Source organism: Triturus cristatus, chromosome 4_2, assembly GCF_964204655.1.
Source record: "Triturus cristatus chromosome 4_2, aTriCri1.1, whole genome shotgun sequence".
Classification (NCBI taxonomy): domain Eukaryota; kingdom Metazoa; phylum Chordata; class Amphibia; order Caudata; family Salamandridae; genus Triturus; species Triturus cristatus.
Window position 1 is genome coordinate 733,332,364 of NC_140586.1, and position 24,676 is coordinate 733,357,039.

The window sequence follows — 24,676 nt, forward strand, 5'->3', positions numbered from 1 at the left end:
CTTCATGTTGCAGGACCGAGAAAATCACTGACAAAGATCAGTGACCATGAACCACTCTGCCTATGGTGAGATTTGGAATAGAATAAAGGCAGGGTTCAGAACCATGGCATAGCATGGAATGACAATTTGGTTAATTTTTCAGAGATCTTGAATGACCTTCCACTTTTTATTTGATTTCTATAAAGCCTTAATCTGGCAGTTACATTGACTCCCAATAACTTGCCTCAGGATTCCTTGCTCTACTATGCTCACAATGACAGGGGTAATACCTACAATGACCTCTGGGGTCATTTTGTATGGGCAAGTATGCAGGTAAATAGTGTTTGCCCAGAGGGTAATCTTTAGAGGCTTGGCAACTTTGATTAACCCAATATCCTTTCTGGTAAAATCCCAGACCTTTTCCTTAACTGTCTCCCTTAAGTCTATGGGAAAATTCTCAGTGGTGAGAACTGGATATAGCCTGACAACAGGATCCAGTGACTGTAATTTGAACTCTACATCCACTGCTTGGGTTTCAATCCCAAGCCCGTCCTGTGTGCAATATATAACACAATTGAGCTTGCAGAGAAGATCTGCCTAGGAGATTTACAGGACTAGAATCACAAATGGCCAAACTAGCTCTGCTCTCTAACTTCTCTTATCTTTACTGGCACTGTGGCAGTAATTTAGTTAGTGTGCTGTTGATTTGTAATGCATACAACTTTGACTTCTTTTCCTGAGAGGGAGGTAGGTTGGGGACCTCAGCAGTTCTAACCATTGAAGGAGTCGCTACCGTGTCTATTAGGAAAGAAACTGGATGCCTGTTAACCTCTCCATCTTCATAAGGTCCACTCTGATCCACTTCTAGGACTGCGCCAAGTGCGCACTCCTTCTCCCCCGTCAGGCACCATCATTGATCCTGATCAATGGAAGTCTCAAACATCATGGGGACTGGATTTCTTTGCAACTTTATTGGATTTTGGAAAACTCTGTCATTTGGTGAAGGGGTGGACACTCCATGCATCTGCATAGGGTTAACGGTGTTGAGCAAAATTCCGGATTTTGGGACTTTCTGTGTGAATTTAGGGGTTCTAGGCACTGGGGGAAACTCTCACTGTCCTTGGGTAGTCATCCAGTAGGGTTCTGTCACAACTTGGTCTGGATTGTTCCAGTGCCCTACCCTGTTACAAATGTGGCACTGGATAATCTTCTTTTGGGGCACTTATGTTCACCTCTATTGCATATCCCCTACCTCTTCCTATCCTGTGGATATTACCACTGGCTTAGGGGGCTGACATAATCTAATTTGCACATTACTTCATTGACGCTGCCATAACTCTGCTGCTACGTTTTATTAATTGTGTCTGTGTGTTATTTTTAACGTCTTTTTAATCTTACTGCGTGTTTGGACACTAGATGAGCTTTTTCAGATTTTTTTTTGCCACATTTACCTGTCTCCGTGGTACTCCGCTGATTGGGGTTCCTCACTTCTTGCTTTTGCCGGTGTGCCAGCGAGAGACACCATTTTGTTTTGGTTGGGCGCACTCTAGTCTTCTGGCCACCGGAGCTACAAAAACGCACACTGCGCGTCCGCAGGTGCTTAGGGGGCTGACATAATCTAATTTGCACATTACTTCCTTGACGCTGCCATAACTCTGCTGCTACGTTTTATTAATTGTGTCTGTGTGTTATTTGTAACGTCTTTTTAATCTTACTGCGTGTTTGCATACTAGATGAGCTTTTTCAGATTTTTTTTTGCCACATTTACCTGTCTCCGTGGTACTCCGCTGATCGGGGTTCCTCACTTCCTGCTTTTGCCGGTGTGCCAGCGAGAGACGCCATTTTGTTTTGGTTGGGCGCTCTCTAGTCTTGTGGCCACCGGAGCTACAAAAACGCACGCTGTGCGTCCGCAGGTGCTTAGGGGGCTGACATAATCTAATTTGCACATTACTTCCGTGACGCTGCCATAACTCTGCTGCTACGTTTTATTAATTGTGTCTGTGTGTTATTTTTAACGTCTTTTTAATCTTACTGCGTGTTTGCATACTAGATAAGCTTTTTCAGAATTTTTTTGCCACATTTACCTGTCTCCGTGGTACTCTGCTGATCGGGGTTCCTCACTTCCTGCTTTTGCCGGTGTGCCAGCGAGAGACGCCATTTTGTTTTGGTTGGGCGCTCTCTAGTCTTCTGGCCACCGGAGCTAAAAAAACGCGCGCTGCGCATCCGCAGGTGCTTAGGGGACTGACATAACCTAATTTGCACATTACTTCCTTGACGCTGCCATAACTCTGCTGCTACGTTTTATTAATTGTGTCTGTGTGTTATTTTTAACGTCTTTTTAATCTTACTGCGTGTTTGCACACTAGATGGGCTTTTTCAGAATTTTTTTGCCACATTTACCTGTCTCCGTGGTACTCCGCTGATCGGGGTTCCTCACTTCCTGCTTTTGCCGGTGTGCCAGCGAGAGACGCCATTTTGTTTTGGTTTGGCGCTCTCTAGTCTTCTGGCCACCGGAGCTACAAAAATGCACGCTGCGCACTCGCGCAGCAGACAAGCGCAGCGGGTGCCCCGCTGGCGCGCCTAAGGCAAGCCCGTCAGCATTCCGACGGCGGCCGGGGCCAGTTATGCTGTCCCTCAGTCTAATTGTGTGCCGACTCGACAGTGCTTTTCCAGTGAGTCTTTAAAACTGTTAAGGGGAACTATCTGCGACCATCAAGCCTATCCTAATTTGTTGGGGAAGCAAGATTTTGTGTGTTTGATTTGTGGGTTTCATCTCTGTCTTGACTCGAATTCCATCAGTAGGTCGTCGAGGGTGCCTTCTATTTCAGCGGCGCTGATAAATGCTCGCTCACTGAAGAAACATCATTCTGATGTGTTTGAGCTACTGGTTGATAACGCTCTGGATCTTCTGTTTATCACGGAGACTTGGTTGGATAGTTCTTCTGATCTAATTGTCCCTCTGACTACTCCTGGGGGTATAAAATATGTAGACTGGACCATCCTTTGGGGAGGGGGTGTGGGGTGGCCATTATTTTTAAAGAGAAGTGGGAGCTTTGCAAGTCTGACTTTAGTACTTGGGGTGGGTGTGAAGCCCTTGATTTTAGTATTCGCTTTTCGGCTCCTTTCACGTTGGGGGTCTCTCTGATTTATCGTCCTCCAGGCCCGGCGAAATCCTTTCTTCAGGCCTGCGATGAGGCTGTGACAGCGCGGGCTTTGTGTTTTTCTCATTATTTGATACTTGGCGATTTTAATGTACATCTGGATCAGAGAGATTCTAGGGACACATCAGAGTTCCTCGATATTTTTCAACTAGCTCAGTTTTCCCAATGGGTTACTCAGGCGACCCATCAAGGGGGCCATATTCTTGATCCCATCTTTGCTAACTTCTCCATCAAAGCCAATGACCCCCTTCCAGTTTCTTGGTCGGATCATTTTTTGACCTTCTTCTCTTTGGGGGTGGCCTTACCTAGTTCAAGGGCTTTAGTCTGCCATAAACCACCTTTTAAAAGAATTGATCCCGCCAAATTTACTATGGCTTTATCTGCCAGCAGGCCGCCTCTTCCGCAGGATTTGGATGGGAGTCTTTTAGCTTTCTCTAATTGAATTCAGGACACCATGACTACTATCGCCATCCCCACTTCGAGGAGGCGCTCTAGGGAGTCTCCTTCCAAACCATGGTTCACAGCTGAGCTGAAACTTTTGAAGCAGGATTTCAAAAAATTGGAACGTTCTTGGCGCCTCAGTAAATACTGTTTGGTGGCTAAGGGTTTGCTTAGGCAGAGCCAGAAAATCTATTATAAGGCGATCTCACTAGCAAAAAAGGATTACTATGCGGTGCGTATCGACCAGGCGCATAACAACTCAAAGGAGATCTTTACTATTGTCCAGAGCTTTATGTCACCTATAGCTCAGATTAGCGCCCGGCCAGTGACGGATGCCTGGTGTGACACGCTATCTAATTTTTGGGGGGATAAAATTTGAGGGATACAAGATAGTTTTATACTGCCTCTTTCTAAACCCCTGCCATCCACGACCGATTCTATTTTTCCATCCATTTCCGATGCTATCTCTCCTAGTCACTCCCTGGTTAATTTCTCCCCGGTTGACTTATCTTGTACGTTGAGGATTTTGAAGGGACTGAAGTCTGGCTCACCTGTGGACCCCTGCTCTGCAAGACTATTGGCATCAGTAGCTGAGGTGGTGAACTCCGAGGTGAACAGTATTATTAATCGTTCCTTGCTGGATGCTTGTGTCCCTAGTGTTTGGAAGCAGGTAAAAATCCTTCCCCCTATTGAAGAAACCTGCCCTTAATCCCTTGATTCCTGGGAATTATAGGCCCATTTCTCTTCTTCCTAGCCTTGCAAAGGTGTGTGAGAAGATAGTGAACAGACAACTGTCTGAATTTGCGGAGAGGGAGGGGCTCCTGCATCCGGCTCAGTTGGGTTTTCGCTCCTCTTACAGCACGGAAGGGGCGCTGGTAGAAGTGACTGAGGCGATTCAGGACTGTCTCGATGCCGGCGGGAGAGCAGCCTTAGTGCTGCTCGACCTGTCGGCTGCTTTTGATACGGTCTCCCATTCTTTATTGCTGGACAGACTTGCGGAGATTGGCGTTTCTGGATCTGCCTGGGGTTGGATTAAGTCCTTTTTGGAGGGCCGGGTTCAGCAAGTATGGCTTCCTCCAGCTGCATCCTTACCTCAGCGGGTCTCCACAGGAGGTTCCACAGGGATCATCTCTTAGCCCCCTTTTGTTTAACATCTATCTTACTCCTCTGGTCATATTGGCGGAGGATTTTGGGGCTAAGGTGATCGCATATGCCGATGACACCCAGTTACTTTTTGCTTGGAATAAAAATGAGGAAGCCGTGGCCCCTGTTCAGCTCTGCCTATCTTTGGTTTTCAAGTGGCTTGCGAAGGCCCAATTAAAATGTAATGAAGATAAGTCTGAGTTACTTTTGTTCTGGAATTTCTTCCTTGGGTTCAGGGATATGATCTGGCCATCGGAGTTCCCTCCCCCATCGTCTAACAGCTGTGTGACAAAGAACCTTGGAGTGTGGTTTGAAGATAATCTCTCTTTCACAATTCAAGTTAAGAGACTCGCGGGATGCTGTTTTGGCCTCCTTAGAGTCCTGAGAAGATTTCTTCCTCTCCTTCCTCAGGTGGCGAAAGAATCAGTGGTACGTGCGCTCATTCTCTCCCGCTTGGATTATGCCAATGCGCTGTATGTGGGGATCCCGGCCTATTCCCTTAATAAACTCCAAGTGGTGCAGAATGCGGCGGCTCTCCTTCTGCGAGAGATTCCCTTAAGGAATAGCGTGCAAGGTTATCTTCGCTCTCTCCACTGGCTTCCTATAAAGGCGTGGGTGATGTTTAAATCTCTCACTATAGCTCACCGTGCTCTTCACGGTCTGGGGCCACTATATTTGCAGAAACGGTTCTCCTTTTACGTTCCAGGGAGGCTACTGTGCTCCTCTGCACTCAGGTTGGCAAAGGTTCCTTGTTTCCACCGGCACCGACTAGGTGGTGCCTCCCTGGCCATTCTTGCGGCCTGGGCTTGGAATGCTCTACCGCTGGCGCTTCGCAGTATGGAAGACCCAGTAGCTTTCCATTTTTTTTTTAAAACTTACCTTTTTGTCTGAGTTTTTGGTTATGCTTTCAGTTTCCCTATGCTCGCGCCCGGACACTCCTTGGAGCAGCTGTACGCGATAGAAGACTAGTTAACATAACATAACATAACATAACACTGTAATTGGGATCAACAATCACTGTATTCTGTCCACCAATCCCAGCGCTTCTCTGCCAAAGGTGACCCTATCACAGCGCAGTTTCGCCTTCTGCCAGTCAATCACTGCGCGGCGAATCCAATCTATTCCAAATTCCTTTTCAATCTTTTCTCCATTTGCCTGCTTCAACTACGAAAATTTTCTTTAGTAATGAGAATGCTACCTTCTCCTGTACAATAATGAACCCTCGACCAGCGAAAGTCACTGCACTTAGTGCGTCCACCTCCCATGCATTAGGAGCAAACCGTCACCAAGCTCAGTTAGTACACTCACACAAGAACCAATTAAGTTTCCACTTTTGGGAGAACTATGTAGGAAACTTCTTAACCCAGTGGGAAATGGAACTGGTCAGATTGAATCCACTGATAGTGATAGCGGAACATAGAGTAAGGACCTAATTGTAACGTGATGTTGCATGGTGTATGGCTGCCTCATATTTACTAGAATGATACGCGTATAACATGCTGTTGTTGACGGATGTTCATGATTAATGGGTCACTGGATTCTGCTACCCTATGGAATTTATGTTGATTAAGTCCTGCTGAAGTCTGTGTACAACCACACAGTTGTTGTTCTAAATTGAATTTATAACTTTTTTTTTTTAAGTTTCTACTTTTGGTGTAACTGAAAGCTCCTCACAGTATACCTCTCCGATCAGGTAAGTTTACCAGTTCAATATTGAACTTGAGGGACCTTCTTCAAAAGTTGAACAACTTCATCCGAACCAAAATAACTATTGCTCCAATAAATCCGACAATCAAAGTCACATAGTATTTGTTCTCGATTATTCCCCACTATATCCCCTCGTTCTACACTTACTACAAGTCCCAATATGAACTGCGTCGCACTTACTACATTCCCTTATTTCGCATGCAGTCCCTATCGATACCCACTCTCGTTGTTCTTCTCCGTTCACCTCGTCTCTACCGAATCAGGATTGGTTTGGGGATTCTTCAATTTAGATCTTGGGATAAACTATCTGGACCATAAAGGTCATGTACTTGGTTCTACAGCCAATTAATTTATCAAACTTATAGGTCGGCTCCAATCAAAACCCTCAACTCTGCAACCAGGTCTGTTGATGTGCAAATTGGTTTTGAATTCTAACTCATGGGGCGTGGCAATGGCTAAGACTGGGAGCGGTGTAGTCCCGATACGGTCTTTGGTGTTCACCGACTGGAACCATCTCTTTGGTTAGTTAAGAGATTCTGTATAATAAGCTAAAACATTCTTATAAAAATGACAGACAAGAATTGTTGTTTCAAAGCTTTATAGAAAGAATTAGGGACAGGTTACAGAATCCCATTAGAAAAATATATCAGGGGGCGTGGCCAAGATGGCGGGGTGAGCGGACGCTTCCTCCCGTAGCTCCTCCGGCCCGGCCAAGCTAAAGCCCTTTTCTTATGCTTCTCTCCCCCCGCTGAGGCTCAGCGCGGGAGAGGAGCGTGGCGGAACATCAGGGGCATGCACCGGTGCTGTTTTTGTCCGGATCGCCCCGGGGGAACCCCCCCAAAAGTTCGCCCGAGATCAAGGGACGACGGCGGCGAGCCCGAGGGGCGGAGCGTATTGAAGAGCTGTCCGGGCGCCTCGGTTGGGCCTGGTGCTGAAAGTTGCGGTTTGGAGGGGATCTGGCCCGCCGCTTGACGGTGACTGAAGGAGCCTGGCAGGAAGGGGCCCAACGGTGTGGACGGCTTAGGACGGGTGCCCCGGCACTCGGGCTGGTGATGGCGACACCTTGCACTGCGGAAGCCCTGACCCCTAGCCGAGGTACGGCGGACTCTCTGATGGGGTCGGACCATCTGGCCCCCTGTGCGTGACAATCGGGAGCCGGGGGTGGTACCTATTTTACTGCGGGGTGCCTCGGGGCCCCAGAGGTGTCGCCGGGCCTAGTCGTTTTGGCTTGCTCCGACCGGCCGCCATTTTGTCCCCGAAGGAGCAGTGGTGGCGGTTTCCGCTGAAGTCCTGGCTGCTGGCGGCGGGCGACCTCCCGCTATTGCTGGGCTGCCTACCGGAGGGATGAGCTGTTGGGACCCCTCCGCTGCGGCCTCCTTGGTTGTCTCCCGCTAGCTCTTGCGGCTGCCGGTGACCGGACTAGGCCGCCATTTTGTCACCTGTGACGCAGCGACCTCACTTGTGGGGGATACCCGGGCCGAGTGCTAGCCGGCGGCTGAGCTTCCCTGGGGCACTTGGACCAGTGCCCGACTGCGGAGCTGGCGATGTCTGGAAAAGGAGGCCCGAAGAAAGGGGACCGTACTCTACCGGACATGCTTGGCAGGGCCCAGCACTTGCGGGACAGGGCACAGCCCTCACCGGGGCCCTCCCGGGCTCCGGCAGATGTGACTGGAGGGGAGCCACCCGTCACGAGGGCCTTTATGGAGGAACTGTTTAGCTCCCTCAGGGAGGACTTTCAGACACTGAAGCGGGAGGTGGCCAGCGAGGTCCGAGAAGTGCGCAGAGAGGTGGAGGGCCTAGGTGAGCGTGTGGAAGCGGCGGAGACGGAGGGCCAACAGCGAGCGGAGGAGATAGTCCATCTCCAGCAGGACGTTCTTCGCCTCCGGGAACAGTGTGTGGAGCTCCAGGCCCACTCTGAGGACCTTGAGAACAGATCTCGGAGGAACAACATCCGAGTGCGGGGCGTGCCGACTGCGGATGAGGGGTCCGATCTGGGGGGCTACCTGCGGGCCCTGTTCCGAGAGATCCTGGGGGAGGCTACGGACTTTCCCATCAGCATCGACAGGGCGCATAGGGTTGGCCGTCAGCGCCAGCCATCGGCACCCCCGCCGGACATTCTGGCCTTCCTGCCCGACTTTTCACTAAAGGAGCGTATTATGGCTGAAGCCCGCAGGAAACAGCCCCTGACCTTTCGGGATCGGCCAGTGGCGCTTTACCAGGATCTCTCCGCCATCACTCTGCAGAAACGCAGGTCCTTTAGGATTGCCACTGACTTTTTGCGCGAGCATGAGACGCCGTACTCTTGGGGTCACCCCTTCCGCCTGATTTTTCGGTGGAACGGAGTATTACACCAGCTACGCTCCTTGCAAGACGTTTGTGGTGTCCTGGGGCTCACGGCAGCGGAGGAGGAGGGAGCTACGCCGTCGTGGAGGTCCTCGGAGGGACGGAATCGGCGGAGGTCAACGAGGCGGCGCTCAGCGACCAGTGCAGGGCGCCCGGACTCCCCTACCATTAGGGCGGACAGGGCTGACGCCCTGAGGGCGGCGGCCGGGGACTCAACCGGCTCCTCTAGCGTGGCCTTGACGGCCTAACACGCACTCCGGGGGGAGATGTCTTTAGCTTCTTAACATGCTTGGCACGGGGCGGGGGGGTTGGGGGGAGCGGGGGGAGGTGAGTGGCCGGACGTCCACTTTGCTCTTCTCTACGGACTTGCCCTTTGGGGCTTGACTGAGACTATGGGGTGTTTGAGTTTGGGGATGGCTAGTTGCCGAGGGTGGGTTTTGGGTGGGGGAGGGGGTTGTTTTGGGGTTGGGAAGGTCCCGTCCGATGTTGTCTATGCCCGTTTTGTTTTGGCTTGTCCCGCGCTGCGGCCCCGCGCGCCCCGCCCGCTGATTCCCTACCCATTGCATGGCGCTCCCGATCCCTGTGAGGAATGCCGGGCCTAAAGGTAGTGACCCTTAATGTTCAGGGTCTGAATAACCCGGTGAAGCGCAGAGCGATCCTGTCGTTGCTGGAGGGGACGCAGGCGGACATTTGCCTTTTGCAGGAGACACACTTATTGCCCCGAGACTGCCATAGGATGCGATCAGCTAAGTTCCCCACCCAGTTCTTTTCCTCGGCAGCGAACAAGACAGCGGGGGTGGCCATTCTCCTAGCGAGCTCCTTTCGGGGGGAGGTGTTGCATAAGTGTGCTGAACAGAAGGGGAGGCTCCTTGCGTATCGCATGCGCCTGGGAGGCATAGCATTTACAGTTGGCTCCGTTTATAGCCCAAACGAGCATCAGGAGCGCTTCCTAGATTCCGCGCTGGTGGATGTCACTGCTTCCCCAGACCGACACATTATCTTGGGCGGAGACCTCAACATTGTCTTTGACTCTGGGATGGACAGATCGGCCCAGCGCTTCCCGCAGACGGGGGAGCTGTCCCAGGATGGGAAGGCCCGGATTGCGGAAATGGACTTGCATGATCTCTGGCGCTCCCTGCACCCCACGGATAGGGACTACTCTTTCTTCTCGCACGCACACCGCACCTACTCACGGCTGGACTACCTCCTGGTGAGTGGACCGATGCGTGCCGCTGCCACGGCGGCGGACATCGGGGTCCTGTCCCTGTCTGACCACTCTCCAGTCACCGGCGTTTTCCGGTGGCCGGCGGCCTCCCCCTCTCGGGGGGCGTGGCGCCTCCGGGACACACTTCTACACAAAAAATCGGTGGTACAACGCGTCGGGGAGGTCATACGGGACTATCTCACTCACAACAGCAACACTGACACTTCGCAGGCGACACAATGGGCGGCACTGAAGGCCGTCTTACGGGGGGAATTCATCTCTATCTCTGCAGCCGAGAATAAGGAGCGGCAACTGAAGAGGGATGAGTTGACAGCTCAAGTCCGGGAGCTTGAGCAGGTCCACCGCCGTACGGGAGCGCCGAGGGTATGGAGGCAGTTGCAGGCAGCGAGGAAGCTCCTCTCGGCTCTGGATCTTGATAGGGCGGAGTACGCCGCCTTACGCTTGAAACATGCCTACTACACTGGGGGGGACAGATGTGGCAAGCTCCTAGCACACCGGCTCCGGGTCGCGCAACAGCGCAGCGTGGTGAAAGAACTGGTGGGTGCGGACGGGGGGGTTGTCTCCGGGGACGTGGAGGTAGCGGAGACTTTCCGCGGCTTCTACGAGGCGCTATATGCTGAGGAGCCCTCCCCGCCACGGGATGCCGATAGCTATCTGGAGTCGGTGACCCTCCCGGTACTGGACCCGGCTCAGGCTGACCACCTGGAGCGGGACATCCATGTGGAGGAGGTGATTTCGGCTATCGCGCGGCTGAAACATGGCAAGGCCCCGGGCCCGGACGGGTACACGTCGCTCTTCTACAAGACTTTTTGCACGACCGTGGCCCCTGTCCTTACGCGGCTGTTTAACTCCTTCTCCGAACCGGGAGCCATCCCTCCGGATCTCCTGAGGGCGACGGTCGCGGTAATCCCGAAGCCTGGGAAGGATCGGGCCCTCTGCGGCTCGTACCGGCCCATCTCGCTCCTAAATGTCGACCTCAAGTTGTACACGGGGATTCTCGCATCCAGGCTGGGTCCACACCTCCCCGATTTGGTGGAGGCGGACCAGGCTGGTTTTGTGCCCGGTAGACAGACGGTTGACAACACCAAGAGAGTGGTGCATGTTCTGGAGAAGGCCTCAAGGATCTCGGGGGAGCGGATGTTGTTGTCCGTTGATGCGGAGAAGGCCTTCGACAGAGTTCACTGGCCGTATCTTGAGCGGGTCCTCACAAAACTGGGAATCGGCGATAAGTTCCGCACCATGGTATTTAATTGCTATAAGCATCCTTCAGCGTCGGTGCGGGTAAACGGGTGTAGCTCTGGTGGCTTCGCCATCGAGCGCGGCACGCGGCAGGGCTGCCCTCTCTCGCCGCTCCTGTTTGCCCTCTACATGGAGCCGTTTGCTCAGAGGATCCGTAATAATCCGGATGCTGTCGGGGTCCGGATGGGCCGGTACGTCCACACCGTGAGTCTCTACGCGGATGATGTCCTGCTGACTCTGGATGACCCTAGGAGGTCGCTACCTGCTTGCCTCCGAGAGTTGGACGCCTTTGCGGGGGTGGCCGGCTTCAAAATGAATATGAGCAAGTCGATGGCATTAGACGTGTCCCTGGCTGCGGACACCAGGAGGGATCTTCAACGGCTCTTCCCCATGCAGTGGTCCTCGTCCACGGTGCCGTATCTGGGGATTTTGCTGGCGCCTACATTATCGGAGATGGTTACGGCCAATTATGCCTCCCTCAGCAGGAAGATCAAGGACGAGCTTGGCCGATGGAACAAAGGCCTGCTGTCCTGGCTGGGGAGAATCGCGGCGGTCAAAATGACGGTGCTGCCCCAGATACTATATCTTTTCCGAGCCCTTCCGCTCCAGCCCCCGGTGGGCTGGATCCGACAAATGCAGGCTGACATCTCCCGCTTTGTCTGGCAGGGCCGCAGGCCACGCATGAAGAGGGTCCTCTCCACGCTCGCTCCGGAAGCGGGGGGCCTCGGCATTCCGGACCTCCGTAAGTACTTTCAGGCGGCACAGCTTCGCTATCTGGTGGAGTGGAGCAGGTGGGAGTCCGACAAACATTGGCTTTTTCAAGACCAGGCAGTGGCGGGCCGCACCTTACAAGAGGTCCCATTCTTGCGCCGCACGCACCGCCCCCCTAATCTTTACGCCTCCTTTGTTACGCGGGTCCCCCTGCGTGTGTGGGACGCGGTCTGCGAAACCCGGGGCCTCACCACCTTCCCCTCGCCGCTCTCGCCCATTGCGGGCAACCCGGACTTCTCCCCGGGGATGGAGCCGGGGGTTTTCTCCCACTGGGTACGGGCGGGCTGCAGGGCACTCTTCCAGATCTATGGTCCGGAGGGCGTGGTTCCTTTTCAGCAACTCCGCCAGGAGTTCGGCCTGACGGAGCTGGACAGACTGCGCTACATGCAAGTTCGGCATTGGGCCCTCCAGCCTCAGGTGCGTGCCACCGCTGCCCGTCCAATTACACCGTACGAGCGGTGGTTGGCTACTCGGACCTCCGACGCTAAACTGATCACTGATCTGTATAAACACCTACAACCCCCGCCGTTTCACTACTACAACCCGGGGAGGGAGCGTTGGCACAGGGAATTGGGTAGGACACTCAGCCACAAGGAATGGGACCAAATTGCGTATCGGGCTCGGCACTCTGCATACCACACGGGCCTTACGGAGACATTCACTAAGGTGTCCACATACTGGTACTACACCCCGGAGAGACTGTATGAAATGCATAAACACACTGACAAGGGGTGCTGGCGGAGCTGCGGGCAGGAAGGTACCCTTACACACATTCTATGGGATTGCCCAGTGCTGACCGCCTACTGGAAAGAAGTCTTGGACGAGGTGGATGAGCACTTTGGGATAGAGCTGCCGCGTCTCCCGGCGTATGTCCTGCTGGGCCTCCCCAATGCCCTAATGTACCCACTGAAGTCCCGCAGGGGTAGGCAGATTGCAATAGCGCTGGGGTCTGCGGTTCAGAACATTCTGGTCCACTGGCGCACATCCACCGTCCCCTCCATCACCGGTTGGTTGCATAGGCTCTGGCACGTGCTGGGGATGGAGAAGCTGTCGCTTACGGTTGCGGGGGAGGTAGACCAATTTGAAGAGCTATGGCAACCCTTTCTAGCGCTGCTGTCCACTGAATTCCGGGAGCTCACCTGCCCGAGGTACCTTAGGCTTCTCAGGCTGAGGCCGCCGGTGACCCCGGCGGACTAGCTTACATGTGAGATGGGGACCCCCGGGGAGGGGGGGGGAGTGCGGGGCTCCTGGCTAGGGCTGCTTTGATGCGGGACCATAGGACGGGGGGGAGGGGGGAGGGTTGTTGTTTTGTTAATGGGAGGATGGGGGATGGGGGGGGGGGGATGGTGTTCTGTTGAGGTGTTGATGGGGGGGGATGCTCTTGCTCAGCTTTGGGGTCTCGGATACGCGCGTGGGATTCCACAGCTTGCAATTCTAGCGTTCAGTCACTGTGTTCTTCCCTCTGAGCCACCGCGCCACCTATTGCCAACCCTCTGGAGATACATCCCCTCTTCTTTGACTGTATTCCATGTATCCTGCCTCCTATCCCCCTCCCCCATGGTTTGTTTTGTTTCAATAAAAAGTTTTAAACATAGAAAAATATATCAGCAAGCATATAATCAAAGTACAAAGAACTCAGTACAGTTCTAAGTGAAATCTAACATAGATTCACCTTCTAAGGAGGGGAAAAGGGTGTGTTTCAAGTCACAGAAATCCACAGGCTTTAGACAAACACTGTCCTACATTCTATGAGAATACATGGTTCCCAGGATTTGCACAACGGGGAGCAAGCTAGAAGAAACATTTCTTTCTTTCAATCTTTATTTCGGCAATATTTCAGCCATAAAAGAGTACATAAAGTATTATACACATTAAAATTACAATATTAAGACAACATCTAAGATGACATAGGCAAATACAGATCAGGAATGGAAGTCATTGTTAGGACACACCATTGTATCAATAACTGGGATTACACAAGCAAAATATATGCCCGGCTACTAGGCAGTATTTGATAGTATAAAACTCCTTTTAATCCAGAAAGCATGCAGATACTTAGCTAGAGCAAATACAATGTGTCCTGCAGTTTCAGTCTTAAAAACCCTTAGTGCGTCTGAGCACTTCCTAAATCCAAGGTTCCTACAGATAGGTACAATCCAGTTCTGCCTTGCTCTACTGTAGAGAGGACAGAAAAAAAGAATGTGGCTTTCGTCCTCTTTATTCATACCACAGCCAAGACAGTGTGAGGACCTAGTCGGGGTCCATTTGCTTGTTAAACACGCTAGGGGGAGTGCACCAAACCTCCATTGTATGTATAACTTCCTAGCCATAACAGGGAAAATTACATCCAAAAAATCTTCGAATGAGTAAACAGATTTGATCTCTATAAATGCTTTTACCATGGTACCATTCTTCGAATCATGGAGCCATGCGTTAGAACATCGAGATCTGTATAGCTCAGTGAATGTATTCCCTGAGATCTCACTACAAGCTGTTGCTGGATTCGCCCACATATCTGCAAGACCCAAATTCGTAAGTTCGTCTTTGATGTAGGAGAGCCAAGGGATATGTGCTGCCCTGCCTAATCTCAGTATTTCTTGGAGCTCAGTTTTATACTGCTCTAGCTCGGGGGTCAGCCAGATCCTCCTCCAAAACCTGAGAGGTTTGATAGCTAATTCCTCCTGAATGGGAAGTATACCCAAGTCGAGCCTCAGCGGTAATAAAGGTGTGCTTTGGGGGAGCGCGAGCAGCTGTCTCAGAAAGTTGTTCTCAGCTTTAATCAGTCCCGGTCTAGTGACGTGCCCCCAAAGTTCCCCTCCGTATAATGCAGCCGCTCTGGCCCTCATTTTGTAGATTTCAAGACTAGGGCTGATGGGTTTGTAAGTGGAGGCATTTGTCATTTTTAAAATTCCCCCAGCTATTTGAGTCAGTTTGAGTTGAGATTTGGCAAGGTGTGGGCCCCAGGAAAGTTTTTCGCTTAGAGTGACACCAAGATATTGAAAGGTGTGAACTCTCTCAAGTGCAACTGAATCAAGGGTAGGTGGTGGCCTAGTGTGTGAAGGGGGATTAAAAATCATGTATTTGGTCTTATCTACATTAATCTGTAGTCCATGCTCTCTACAGAAGTTGTTAAATCCCTCCAATATACGTTGGATACCCATTGGTGTCTTGGAAAGGAGCAGGGTGTCATCAGCAAACATTATAGCTGCTACTTTCCTGCCTGCCAACCTGGGTGCATCGTTGTTAGGGACTGCATCCAGACTGGCTATCAGTCCATTCACATATATACAGAACAGAGTAGGGGCCAAGACACACCCTTGCCTAACTCCCTTGTTTACAGCGAACCTGTCGGACAATACACCTCCTCTTGCACACCTGACCTGAGCAAAGTTCTCAGTATGCAGCCTCACCAATATACCCAATAGGGAATTGGGTACACCCAGATCACGTAAAACAACCCAAAGTTTTCCCCTAGGAACAGTATCAAACGCAGAGCGTAAGTCAACAAATACCATGTGGAGGCTGCCACCCTCCAATACCACAGTCTTCCAGTACAGCATTACTAGACGGAAGATCTGGTCCATGGTAGATGTTTTACTTCTAAAACCAGCCTGATAGGGAGAGAGGATTTCGTTCTCATTGATCCAGTCCTGCAAGCGATCTAAAATAAGTCTTGCCATTATTTTTTGTGGGACGTCAATGAGACTAATGGGCCTGTAATTAGCGGGGAGCAGGGGGGAACCCTTTTTATATATAGGTATAATTTCCGCTCCCAACCAAGAGCCCGGGACCTCTGTACCGTGCAAAATTGAGTTGAAGAGTGCACATAGGTACGGTGCCCATATCTTAGGCTGATCTTTAAACATATCCCCGGGTATCTTATCTATACCAGGTGCTTTACCCGTTGCCAGTTTTCCTATGGCAATCGTAACATCATCTACGGTGAATTCCAAAACTTCGGCGTCCCCCGCAGAGGGTAGCCGAAAGGGCAAAAGATCTAAATCAGAGGTGGCAGCGTAAAGAGTTTTGAAGTGGGATTCCCACACCCCCGGATCAAGATTAACTTCGATTGCATTGCGGGGTTCCGCACACCCTGAATTCACAATGGCCCAGAATCTACTCGGTTCCTTGTTAGCAAGAGCAGATGATAAATTTTCCCATCTCTCCCAATCCCAATCTATCTTTGCCTGTTTTAAAACTTGTTTGTGGGCAGTCCTGAGTGAGCAGATTGTTAGCTTGTCACTGCCAGTTTTGATGGCATTAATCAAAGCAGATTTAGTACTCCTGCATGTGGCATTGTACCAGGATGGGGGGATAGTCCTGGGTTGCCTGGTGGGAACAATAGGGTTTAAAAAGCCTGCAAGGGTATCAATTAATTCCCGATGGACAGTGAGGAGACGTGCAGAATTATCCTTGGACCGCCCTTGGGCCCAGATATCACTTGCCATTTTGAGCAGGGGAAGAATAGATGAGTATAAGCTTGGCAGTGCATCCCGCCTTTCACACAGGGTTTCCCACTTAACCCTCCTCCTGTTGTTAGTGAGAACCAATCCTAGGTCGGCGGTTGGTTCCGTGTGGGCTTTAGCAGATTTTGGCAATTCCATTCTCAACAGCAGGGCGTTATGATCGCTGTCCCTTCTATTCACAACCTCCAAATCCACGATTTTGGACCACAACCTGGTCTGGACCATGAAGTAGTCCAAGTGGGATTCTTGATCTTTTTTGTTATAGGTACATTTGGAGGGAATGTCCGAGGGCATCCGACCATTAACCGCCCTAACTGAAAATTGCAGGGTTAAAGTCATAATCTGCATAGCCAATGGGGTCCATGCCTTTGCATAGGTGGTCCTGCACTGCGGGATGCCCCAGAACTCATCTTCATCCTGCAGTGCCCCCTCACCCAGCCCTTGGAGGGGCTCAAAGTGGCAATTGAGGTCTCCTGCAATCACACAGTGAATATCATGGTCCAGGGATTCAAGAAGGGATGATAGTTCCCCTACGGTGTTAGATTCCTTAGCCATAGCAGTAGGACGTGAATATACATTCACAACTGCCAATTTGTATGAGTTAGGCCAGGACAGTTGGACACATAGGATATCATCCGAATTAGTCTGAATCAAATCCACCCTGCAACCCAGGTGTACGCCTATCCATGTTGTCAGACCACCAGAAGGGCGGCCCTTGCCTCCCCACCGAGCTGCGATGTTAAAGGACGCGAACCCGGCTCTATGGACCTCCTCCCTGGCCCAGGTCTCCTGCAATAAAATCACATCAGCAGTGTCCACAAAAGAGCCCCATGCAGGACATGCTAGCTTGTTTTTTAGGCCTGCCACATTCCATGATAGTAAGTTCATGCATTGGGGACGAAGCGTGTGATGAGATGAGGGATCTGGTAGAGAAGAAGTACTACTCTGCTGATGGGGATCAATTTCCCCAGTAGGGGTGGAACTAGCACTATGGAAGGTGGCTGGCATTAGGAGGGGAGCAGAAGACTGCATGGAGTGCACTTGGGGATTGCTAATAGTATTACTATTACTAGTCCCCACTGTAATAGAGGTGCACCCCTTGGTATCAGGAGTCAAATTCCCTTCCTTAGGCAACTCAATGGGCTCTAAACCTAAAGTACTACCCCCCATAAAGCCCTGAGCTACATAGTTTGACTTAGCCAGTCAATCAACCTGGTCGAGACAGCTAAACCTGTTTAAGCAAACAGGATAAGCCCATTCTGCGTCAGAGGGGACATGTCTTAATTTCCCACCACCTCCCCTTAGCAAATGCGGGATAAAGGTCCAACCGCTCACTTCTGTCCTCAAGTGATCATTTGGGTAAAAGTAGGAGAGGGGACGCACCCCAATTTTGGTGTCTAAACGGGGTTTTTCCCAATTGCAGATATAATCTGCTGTCCTGGCGTCCCGAAAATTAACTATGACACAATCGCCGGTTAAATTTTTAGGGGTGTGCCCTACCCACCCCACCCTTCTAACCATAATGATCTCACAACTAACCTGCGGTGGCAAGGGCCTGTGATTTGAAAGCCAATGGATTGCCTTATTTTTCAGGTTGGAGAACTCCTCAATGCTGTGGTCATTAATTTCGGGGACCCCTGTAAGGACAACCAAGTAGGGACTAGCTTCCGGGGGCAAGTCTATTCTAGAAATCGACCTGGAAGCCTCATCCTGGGTTCGCTTTCTCGCTGTCCTCACGTTGTCACTATTATTACCCAAGGGGGCCTCTCCCGAGATGTTGCTATCTATGTGATGATCAGTGAGGGACCTAACTTCATGCTGTACTAGTGAGGGAGTGTTAAGTGTGGCTGGAACTGCCAGTGATGTAGCTGTTGGGACGGATGGTGGCCGTGAGGCTGTACATTGGGCCGTGGGGACTGGTAAGACCCCGGCTGTAGTGGTACAGTGACAATTGCAAAAGCATGGGGGGAGTACTTTATTATTGTTAGCACCCTCAGTTAGACCCTTAATTTGTTGTTCGAGCTTAGTAAGAAGGGTCACTATTCCCTCCAACCTGGATTCCAGGGGTACCAATAACGTGCGCAGCAATAAATCTAATTGCTGCGGAGCTATTACGTCCCCAGATGGCTGTGTCATAAATGCGGGAGAAGCTGGTACCTGAACAGGGTGATCCCCAGGGAGAAGCTGGTACCTGAACAGGGTGATCCCCAGGGGACTTAGAAAAAGTCGAAGCTGGAGGGAGGGTGCAGCTGCCCTGTCCATCTCTAGCCACCGGGTCGGCCACTAAAGCTGCGCCTTGTTGTGCAGATTTAGCTCCCCCTGGCTTGGAGCTAACTTGCCTGATAGCTTTTGGCTTAGTTTTTGTTGTCAGCCCTTCCTTAGTAACCCTTTTTTTCTGCAGGATCGGTCCCGACCTGGTCACTGGGGGGGATGTAATTCTTAGGTTGATCGTGGGGTCATTATCACTCGAAAGTTCACTGGTTGAGGTGTCATCAACAAATTGGGTTAGAGGGAGGACGTTACTACTCGCACCAGTACCATTTGGGGTGCGTGCAGATGCAAGGAGGCCCAAAGAAGATCTTCTTGCTAGGGCCAAATCCTGCGAGACTCTGCGCTCCATGAGGACAATACCCTGATCAATCACCGAATTAGCTCTTACTATGAATTGATCTAGTGTACCGGTGAGGTTGCCTTTGGTCGCATGGTTCCTACCCTCTTTGGCTGCCATGCTCGATTAAGATGTAGCACAGTGGGCAGTTAAAGTAATATAGCAACAATGTACCCTCCACAAATCAGTATGAAAGGTAGTTAAAACCAAGTGCAATAGGAGTGACATAAAATGAACACATACGCGTTAGTCCGTGGGTGAAAGAGAGGTGGCCCGGTCCGGTCTCTCACGGGCTACAACGGGCCCGCCCTTGGCCCGGGCTTCGCCCGCGCTGCGATCCGCGCTGCGGATTCACGTGGACGTAGCTAAGTAATGAGGGGGGCGGGACTTCAGGAAGAGGAGCAGGTGAGCCGGATTAGCGGAGCGCAATGCTCCCCGGTCCTCGCAGTCCCGTTGTTTCAGGCGATCCAAGGGCCCCACAGCAGCGTAGCGTCCTGGGCACAGGGAGCAAGAGGGAGACCCAACCTTCAAAGCACCAGCCGAGTTTTTAAATGATGGTGGTGGAGCCTGCGAGCGGCCCCCGCGCAGCGGGGGCTGCGAGGCGTGGCGTCGGCAAAGTGACCAGCGGGAAGAGGAGCAGGTGAGCCGGATTAGCGGAGCGCAATGCTCCCCGGTCCTCGCAGTCCCGTTGTTTCAGGCGATCCAAGGGCCCCACAGCAGCGTAGCGTCCTGGGCACAGGGAGCAAGAGGGAGACCCAACCTTCAAAGCACCAGCCGAGTTTTTAAATGATGGTGGTGGAGCCTGCGAGCGGCCCCCGCACAGCGGGGGCCGCGAGGCGTGGCGTCGGCAAAGTGACCAGCGGGAAGAGGAGCAGGTGAGCCGGATTAGCGGAGCGCAATGCTCCCCGGTCCTCGCAGTCCCGTTGTTTCAGGCGATCCAAGGGCCCCACAGCAGCGTAGCATCCTGGGCACAGGGAGCAAGAGGGAGACCCAACCTTCAAAGCACCAGCCGAGTTTTTAAATGATGGTGGTGGAGCCTGCGAGCGGGTCCCGCGCAGCGGGGGCCGCGAGGCGTGGCGTCGGCAAAGTGACCAGCGGGAAGAGGAGCAGGTGAGCCGGATTAGCGGAGCACAATGCTCCCCGGTCCTCGCAGTCCCGTTGTTTCAGGCGATCCAAGGGCCCCACAGCAGCGTAGCGTCCTGGGCACAGGGAGCAAGAGGGAGACCCACCCCATTTCACTGTTGAATACATTCGCGGATTCTCTCATGATAGAAGTGCATTGAGATTCAACCCTTCTCACAGTCTTGGTGGTCCAGTTACGCTGATACATTGTTTTAGTATGAGCCTGGGACACTGAAAACTGTCCTAATGAGAAACTTCTCTTAGAACACTTTCTGCTTACTTCAAGTAAACACTAGACACGCTTTATTTAGAGCAAGAATCAACAGCAGTCGTCGTGATACAGTGTGACATTGAGGCAAGGTGGAAAACAGTGTAAACACAACCTAAAGTCATCCTAAGCTCTGTTCTTAATGCTCTTTATTGACAGAAAATCGACTCTCAGGTTTGTTTTGCAGGGTAGCCACTCCGGTTTGGCCAGATTTTCCTACTCTTGGTCACTAGTCTTGCCCCATTCCCAGCATGCACTGTGGTCCCGGCGGCTGTGTACCACCACTCAGAGATAGCCCCGGGTTTCTCCACGCATGATGGAGGGTGGAGGCTGCACACAAAAGTAGCCGCGCCCTTTCTGCCCAAAAGATCGCCTGACCTGGCCCCCCACAATATATTTGGCCCAGGGCCCCCAAAATCCTTATGACGTCCCTGTGTTTACATGATGGAGGGTGGATGCTGCACACAGAAGTAGCCGCGCCCTTTCTGCCCAAAAGATCGCCTGACCTGCCAAGTAAACACCATTTGCAGAGACGGACATGTGTGATCAGCTTCAGGTAACCTTACTGAACGGTGGAGCGGAGACAATTGCAAAACCTCATTTGCACACATTCTGCTGTTTTCAATCATGAATAGGAACCTAATTTCACAATGTTCCCCAACATTACCAAGGGCGTCCATTTTACTAGCGGCTACGGTTGTGAACTACTCGAGGTAGCAGTAGGCAGCACATATGTTTGCAGCTTCTGCACCCAAAAATGCCAGTACCTATGGTCAGGGCACCAAAGGGTATAATCCCTGCAGATGTGTGAGGTGGAAACCCCACTTTAGGTTCTTCCCACTACAAGGCAGTCCAAGGGTGTCCCTTGAGGGCATCAGATTTGGGGTTTTGGAGGGGCTTCGGTTAGGTGCCCGTGCCCCTGTGTCATCAAGCTAAACATACAACGGAACTTTTGAGTAGAAGGAAAAAATGAGATCTACAGAAGAATCTTGAGAAAGAATCCGAGAGCAAAACAAGTAAAATGACACAAATGCATTGAGAGCATTTCCTAGTTAAGTGAGAAATAAAGAAAAGTACCCCATGGCCCATTTTTTCCGAATTAACCATGCAGCAATTGGCGTAATGACAGAAACCAGGGCCACTGCTGCCCACCCTCTCTGAAGGAACGTGCTGCATCATGCATTACAGGGTCCCCTTCACTTGAAACGAATGTACGAGAGAAAAACTCGCTTTTCAGTTCATTCCACGGACGTGGCGGAAACCCGCACAGTGTGACGTGTGGCTGGCGTTATGCCTTTATTAAAACAATTATAATCAGCATGCCAGTCGCGTTATATCATTCAACTCTAGTGCTAGGAACTCAAATCGCGGGGACGGGGTGATAAATAAGTGTGAGAGATGTACAGTACCAACCGATCCGGTTTGAATTTACAGTGGTCGTGTTTAACAAGGGCGGGCTGCTGAAGTAAGTGACGCCACCACAAGCTCAGCCAAATGAGGGGAGCGGGTTCTCGCTCAGTCCCGCCCCAAGGCGTGGCCTCACAGGCTCCGCCCCCTGGGCTCTCTGTCCAGGCTCACCCGGTGCGCAGCTCTGAGCCGGTCGCGTCTGTAGGTCCGGGGCTGATCGGTGCAGAGAGGGAGCAGCTTCAGTCACTCGCCGAGAGGGCTGGGGAGCAGCACGGGCCAAGCCTCTCCACTCTGCCTTCAGGCACCGTCGTCTCTTCCTCGCACTCACTTGCATCTGTCCCGTTTCTGGCACTTCTTTACTGGAGTCTCACGGCTGACACCTGAGGAATCGGAGTCACAACGACACTGAGGTACCCGCACGTGTTTGTGTTTTCAACTTTTACCCGTTTTTTTGTTTCTTTTGTTGTGGTTGTTAATTTAGGTATTTGCGCTTATGTGAAAAGTTTGATTACAATCATCTCGAAACGACCCTGTGAGCAGAACTGCGCAATGCAAGTCTTTTGTATGTATGCACTGTTTATACAGCAAGGACTGGTCTTTGCTACGAACACCCATCTATTCATCCACTCACTCACCCATCCATCTGATCATCGTCCTTGTGTGTTCGTTTATTTATCCGTCGTTCAATCATTCACTCATCCATTTGAATTACGCATTCATTCACGTACCCATCCGTTCATTCCTTTATTCGTGTAATTTTAGATTGCATTATGTTATATTGTACTGTAGCATAGAATCTAGCGCTTCCTACTCATGGGCGGGGCGCCAAAGCACTTGCCCGAACGGGAAGCAGTGATTGTCACATTTCAAGCGCCGTCCTAAAAAGAAGTTACTTGGGGTTACACAGCCATTGATTCATGTGTGTGGTTGTCCTTCGCCTGGCAAGCCACCATCTGTTCAGGGATTCCTCCATGTACTCCTTTCATCCATTCATCTATTTATCCATACATTCATCCACCATTCCTTTGCTCATGCACCCTTTACTTATCCGTGCTCTGTCCATTTAGTTGTTCATTCATTCGCGCAGCCAGGTATTTATTCCCAGTTCACTAATCCACCCAATCACCCATATATATTAATGTATTCCTTCATGTTCTTGCATTCAGTGTTCTGATGCGTGCGCGCTATTGGCAAAGGCTGAGACAATGTTCTGTATTTGCACCTGTGTGCTGCTGCCCGGATCAACAGATGCGGCACTTGGAAAGGAGGCGTTTATTTCCCGCCGGGCGCGCTGACCACAGACATTAGCCACAGGGCTGGCGCGCGAGCTCCTCTCTGAAGCTGTCAGTGACGGCAGGTCGCTGTCCCTGGTGCTGACTGAAAACATAGCATGAGATTACGCACGTGGTGCTTGACAGGGTGAAAGGAACTGTGTAACCAGTCTGTGTAAAACGCCGCGTGCGAGCACTCCAGCGAGAAGGCGCGTACACACGACGGAAACAATGTACACCGTATGCTCAAAGAAAACACACGGTCTTATTTAGTACACGTGTCCTCTACGCCAGGGCCGAGAGTGTAGGTCCATATTGTTCACACATTCGATGCACATCTGGCACAACGCAGCGTGTATGCCGACATTATTAAACACGATTCTAGATTACCAGACAGCGTACATGTAAACAGTGGCTTTTAACGTTCACGTGTACTAGTCTGTAAATGAAAATGCACATGCATATTAATTAATCAATGTTAATGCAGCACGCAGGTGTTATCTGAAAGGATCAAAGGCTCAAACCATATTAACGTGTTTTCAAGGAAGCAAAGAAGCGCGCATGTCAACAAAGTGCACAAGTGCACTCAAGGATGGAAAGACGCGTGCATTAAATCTTTATCATGGGATACAAGCAGTGCCCCTAATGCATGAAGTAGAAAGGGGCCTCTTGTTGGGTAGTAAAATACAGCTATAATTAATGCGCAATTGTCCCCTTGAACCCACGGGTCCCGGTGTCACTGCACTGCCGCATTGATGATAGCCACGCCCCTTAATACATAGAAACATGCATGCAAACAATATATAATGCACGAATGCATTGGAGGATGCAAGGAACCATTCGAGTAAGCACCAATATGCAATGCATACCCGCCTCTCAAGATACAAGCAAATGTGCACGGACAGTGTGCAAACACAGACGCTTTCTAGAATTCAAATAAGAGCGCATGTAAATAATATACAATGGCCCCATGTACTCTAAGATACAGCGAAGTGTGTATATTTAAACTATAATATACAACTGGATTCTATGATGCAGAGGTGTTCATGTAAGCAACATTATATCATGTACATACAAGGCCCAAATACCCGTGCTTTCTTATATATTAAGAAGTGTGAGAATAAGCTGTATTATTGTGGGTATTTTACAACACAAATGTACATTCTAGGATACAAGTACACATAAACAAATCTATTAACACGCACATGCGCAGCCTAAGATACAAAGATGCATGCATGTAAATATCATGCAAGGCACATGTTATCAGACCCTGTTTGGGGGCCGCAAGGCAGATTACTGTGCCCCAACCATGTTAGCAGAGTCATTTGCCACTGGTGTCCTGGGTCTGTCCCACTATGGCTTTGCAAACTGGGCCGAGTACAAACCTTCCTGCGCTTGCCTCTCAGGGTAGCAAGAGCAGGCAGTCAACGGCTTCTCAGGGAGGTAGTGTGGGGGACAAGAGCTCAGAACTTAACATTCATCAAACAGACAACGTAACATATTGTCCAGTGCTTGCCCTTTTTCC

The 24,676-nt window shown here is 51.1% G+C and overlaps 1 protein-coding gene across 1 annotated transcript in view; it reads left to right on the top strand.

Moving 5' to 3' along the window:
• The first annotated feature begins 22,070 nt into the window (after nt 1-22,070).
• Nucleotides 22,071-24,676, top strand: part of RAB3B (RAB3B, member RAS oncogene family) — an 862,180-nt gene continuing 859,574 nt past the window's right edge. Inside the window, exon 1 of the mRNA XM_085602627.1 lies at nt 22,071-22,290. The gene's annotated coding sequence lies outside the window, so the exon portion shown is untranslated. The remainder of the gene's footprint in view (nt 22,291-24,676) is intronic.